Source organism: Schistocerca serialis, chromosome 12, assembly GCF_023864345.2.
Source record: "Schistocerca serialis cubense isolate TAMUIC-IGC-003099 chromosome 12, iqSchSeri2.2, whole genome shotgun sequence".
Classification (NCBI taxonomy): domain Eukaryota; kingdom Metazoa; phylum Arthropoda; class Insecta; order Orthoptera; family Acrididae; genus Schistocerca; species Schistocerca serialis.
Window position 1 is genome coordinate 137,835,420 of NC_064649.1, and position 5,310 is coordinate 137,840,729.

Sequence of the window (5,310 nt, forward strand, 5' to 3'; positions counted from 1 at the left end):
TCTTCAAATGATTTAGGAACACAAAAGTGAGTAATTTCAGTATAACTGAGAAATCTACATCCCTTGCATACATAACATACATGCATGTAATCATTTTATCACCACCCCATACCCTCCTCTTACATTTTTTCTTCAGCATTTACCCAAACATAATGCAGAGACACGTCAGTATATTGTTAAACATGTGACAAAAATCAGTTTCATTTAATGCAAATATGAAGATGCATTTTTTAAAGAAAAATGTTGCTTACATTGATCCAACTGAATGGCCTTTCTCAAATTTGGGTACTTAATCAATTTGAACTACTTTATTACCATGTGTTCTTTCATCCCCTACTTCTGTAGCTGCACTACCATATCCTTTATATATGTATTTGTAAATGTATTTAACACTTTAAACTGTCATGCAAACTTCAACATTCAAATGGCAATCAAATTTAGGAAGTATGGATTGTACGGTACAAAATAACGACTGTCAAGTGATTGTCCTCAAACATTAATGCTAATACCACTAAGACACCCTCTGTACAATCGATATTGGATATATCTTGTCACCAATGTCTCAATTAATTCAATTATTTTAGCCTTGAATACTTACACAATTATTTCTGAATGGAAATTAGCAGGTTTATGCTGATAAATTTCCAGTCAACTAGGATTGCAAGTCATTGTAAAAAATGATGTTTTCCCAAAATGTTGAACAATGGACATGACATCCAAGTAGTTCTGATACAGATTACTTGGAGAACCATTAAATGAAGGAGGCAAAATATCTCTTCTTGCAATATTTGCAGTATCAATCAGGTTTAGTAGTAAACAATAATGTAAGTTGATATGAATTTCTGACCTTAGGACAGACTGATGTTTCTTACAAAATAGCCTCCTACCTTAAATATGTACATACATTACAAAAATGCTCTGCAGAAATAATTTTTGTGAATGATGTAAAAGGCTGCAATCATCTTTAATTGAAAGGCAATAGCATGTATATTGCAACACAGTCATTTTATTTCTAGGTAGCGGATGTATTTGATGTGTTATGGAACAAATTAGCTTGCCATTCAGTGTCTCCATTAGAAGATAATTGATCTAGTGAGGAATCTAAAGCCGAGTGTTTTGGACTGCACCAGTGTTTTTTTTTAAACACACTGCATTTCCTTCAAATAGTTCCAGCAGTCACATCTGTTTGAATTGTCTCATTGTAAAGCTAGATGTCTATTTTTTTAGTAAATACAGTAACCATACAAATTTCTATATTTTCATTCTCCACTCTTTCACAAAAAGTGATTGGTGTGTTATAATTCAACAGGAATATTAGTATTACATTGTTATCAGTATAGCATGACTGATGAATCTTCATTCAGTCTATAGCAAAGAGCAGCATCGATGTCATAAAAATATAATTGTGTATAAGATGGTGAATGATCATACATAGAAGTCACTGGAATTGACCTATGATAAAAAATATCATGAATATTAGAGAGATATAATCCCTATAAAGCTCTGTGTGAAGTTTTGGCTTCAGAAATGATCATAGCAAATCCTGCATCATGCTGCAAATACTGAATTATGGAAATAATTCTTTGATTTCTCTTAAGTTCTTGGATCATTTGACATGCATCCTTGATAAAGTGCATAGAAAAATGCCTTCTAGTCATAGCCTAAATCAAATATAGTTTTTGTGTAGCAGTGAAGTCAGAAGTCATAGTTATTTAATTTTAAGTAATTAAAAATTGCAAATTTCGTTCAGACTATCTGGTAACAGCAGCAAATGACCACAAAATTACTCTTACAGAAAAGTAAGTGAAATAATGATGCCAATATACAATGTTATTTAGTCTTCATTACTGTGATATTCTGATTTCCAATTAATCTAGCAGTGATCGCATTGTAGCTGCCTGGTATGCCTGTGTTACTATAACTGAACTACACGAACATGAAGGTCCCTAGAATGCAATTTCACAAGACGTTGTTACTTTTGTGTGTCATTTTTACTATAGTATCTGATGGGTACACAGTGGGCGGCACTTCAACTATCGCTGTTCACATATTGGAGATTTTAATGTGTGATAGAGAAGGTGTCATGATTATGAAACCATCTATTTCACAAATATTGCTTCACATATGGTTCTTTTAGTTTTTTTTTTTTTTTTTTTTTTTTTTTTGCACATTTATGGAAAGGTACCTTTAGAGTTATTTAGGATTCATTGACCACTTTGTATAATTAATATTAAAAATTGTGTGCATGTATAACATTATGATACTGTGATACAAACTCGCTCATGAGAACTTACAGGGTACTTTCCCTTGATGGAGAATCAATAAATTCGGCAAGAAGAAAGGTTTCACAATACAAGTAAAGGAAAAAATAAGAAAATTGTTAATTTGTAGTTATATCATACGATAAAAAATTCTTTTGCTATTGGTTGTTTGATTTCATACTTGAAATTAAAACATTCATGAAAGTCTTGGAATCCATGGAAGCAATATCTTGCCACTGTCAATCTTGAAAACAAGCAAATATCGTTGAGATCCTCTATTCTGAGAATAGATTGACTGTCTGTATACATTATTAAGTTTTGTATGGAACCCTCAGTGTGTAGGTCCTAAGCGCACAATTTATTATTCCATAACCAGACTATACTTAAGACTTACATGTCTTCTACCACGATCAGACATAGAAAGATAAGTGAGAGCATAAATGACAAGTGAAGCTAAAACATAATCTTGACAAACAAAATAATTTAGTGAATCATTATTTCTCACACATTTGGTTATGATTAAAAAATAATGGTACAATGTGTTGCGATGCCTGTTGGTTGAAGCAAGAGCAGGTAAGAGGTCATGGCTTGAAGGGAAGGCCTCACCTGAAGTCATTTCTGCAGCTGCACACTCTCAGAACAGAACTTTAGCTGAACTATCAAAAGGAAAACTTGAGAGGTAGTGTTTAGGATAAAACCTAATGTTAAAATTGCAGTCTGTATGGAAGTAGATTTTTGTTTTTTACATCTACCAGAACAGTTGAAAAATTGATAGTGGATCATAAAGTAGTGTCGGGAATTTTAATAGGCTACACCAAAGTTTGTCACTGAGTATTGAGCAAGTATAAACTTATGGTTGCCCGACACATTGATATTGTGGAAGAAGTGGTCAGGTGTATTGATTCTAGAGGACTGTTATACAGGAGACGAACGTTTTAGTGATTCTGAGTGAAAATGCGTAGAGAATGAGCATAAATGACCAAATTATCCTTATTGAATTAAAAATATGGCTTTCAGCGAGTCTCGAAAGGCGAACGAAAGCAGCTTGCAGCTGGTAGCCGAGCATGTTACCTGAGAACTGGTTTTTTCCTACAGTGGGTGAAATCATTTTGTTGTTGAATTGCTGCCAAATGTCAGTCAGACGTGTGCTGTTGGTGTAAGTGTTTCGGTGTGTTGAATTTGTACAAATGATTTTTCTTTAGGTTTTTTTCTGTCGCAAGTAGAGAGTTAAAGTCTCCCATTAGTATTTTCACGTCTCTTGGTGAATTTTGCTCATAGTTTTTTCGAGTGTGTTACAAAATTTTTCGGTGTTATTCTTATTTTCGATGTTGGTGGGGGCATGTGCATTGATGAGGGTATATTTTTTATTGGGCCTCTGAATGAGCATAGTCATAAGTCGATTGTTGATGGGTGTGATTTCTTTGAGAGTGTTGATAATCTATCTGTATTCGAGAAACGCCATGCCGAAGATTGGTGCGCATTTTGGTACCTTTTGTTGTGTTTTGCTCTTAAAGATGCGATGGTTCCCGTAATGCAAGGTTTCATTGTCAGTTAGTCGTGGTTCTGGAAGAGCTAGCTGAGAATTTTTTGTCTGTCGGTTTCTTATGTGAGATTATGTAGTTTTCGTGTTTGGATCAATGTATCGATATTTAGTTTGCAAATGCATGTTTTCTGCTTGTAGGGAAATTTACCAGAGATCTGAGGTATTCTCTGCCGTGCTAGCCTGGACGTCCCCGAATCCGAAAATCCAGCTGCCGCTTTCCGACCGGCGGGTTGCGTACGACCTCGGGTAAAGTTGACGTTGCTTGCACAGTTCATGTTTTTTTCTGTTTCGTTGGTATGGCCTGGGTGATACCAGGACCAGACAGGACCAGAGGGTGCTGAAGCCTTAGGAAGACAATATTTTCAGCCGCGCTCATTGAGCTAACAGACGGTGACCAGAGTACTGGTGATTTTCACTGAGACATGTCTGGATTTTGTGTTCAACGGATTGAGTAGCCGTTCAGAATTGTGTTGTTATTTTGTTCACCCCGAGTATTTGATTTCCTCGCTACCACCGATATGTAGGACGCTTTCTCCTATCCGCCGCACTGGATTATCATCATCATCATCATCATCATCATCATCATCATCATCATCATCATCATCAAATCCGATATGGTGTGTCTTCCCACCACTGAAGTAGATGTGTATTGTTCGATTCAGTATTTCCGTCACATAAATGTGGATTATAAATACGTTACATTGCTGCTAGTAGGCATATTTCTCACTTTTTCTTAGACAGTTGCTAAATGTTACTCCATCAAAGGAATTACGTGCCCAGTATTGTTGCAATACAGACGTTCAAATTATCCGATTTCTGTAATTTCATTTCGGTACAAGATCGTTCTAATCGGATTCAGCCAGTCAGTCTTAATGTGGATATCCAACTACGACTCTCATCACACGATAAACTGAGTAAACCACATTCTTAATCGGACTGTTGAATCTGCATCACTTATCTATGACAGGGCCTGAATTCTTAAACGCTATGGAAAATACTAATACAATGTGCTAATTACACATACATTATTTGAATATAAATATATGAAGTAACACGAGATGACTATTTACTTAGAGGAGCAGAGCCACGTAGGTCACAGAGCTGTGCAAGATTGGTTTCAGGGCCAAGAGAGGATAAATCTGTTGCCGTTTGTTACACGATCACCGAACATCGACCAGGTAGAAAATATGTGGGCAGAGGTAACAAGGTCATTGCCATGTGGACCTACAAATGCAAGCGACCTTTGGACTAACATAGAAAACGAATGGTGGGAAGTAAACCATGACGCTACACTATAGATGACTTAATGAAGTCAATGCCCCTACGCCTTCGAGAAATCTTATGTAATGATGGTGAGTGGCTTGGTTACTAAAAGTGTGCTCATCTACAAAATCCATATCGGCAATTGTCAGATAATCGGTCAAGCTTTGCTTTGTCGCAGATCTTTAGAATACAAGTCCACTTCCTTTCAATCTCCTCCTTACAATTCTTGCAATGCAAGGTAAT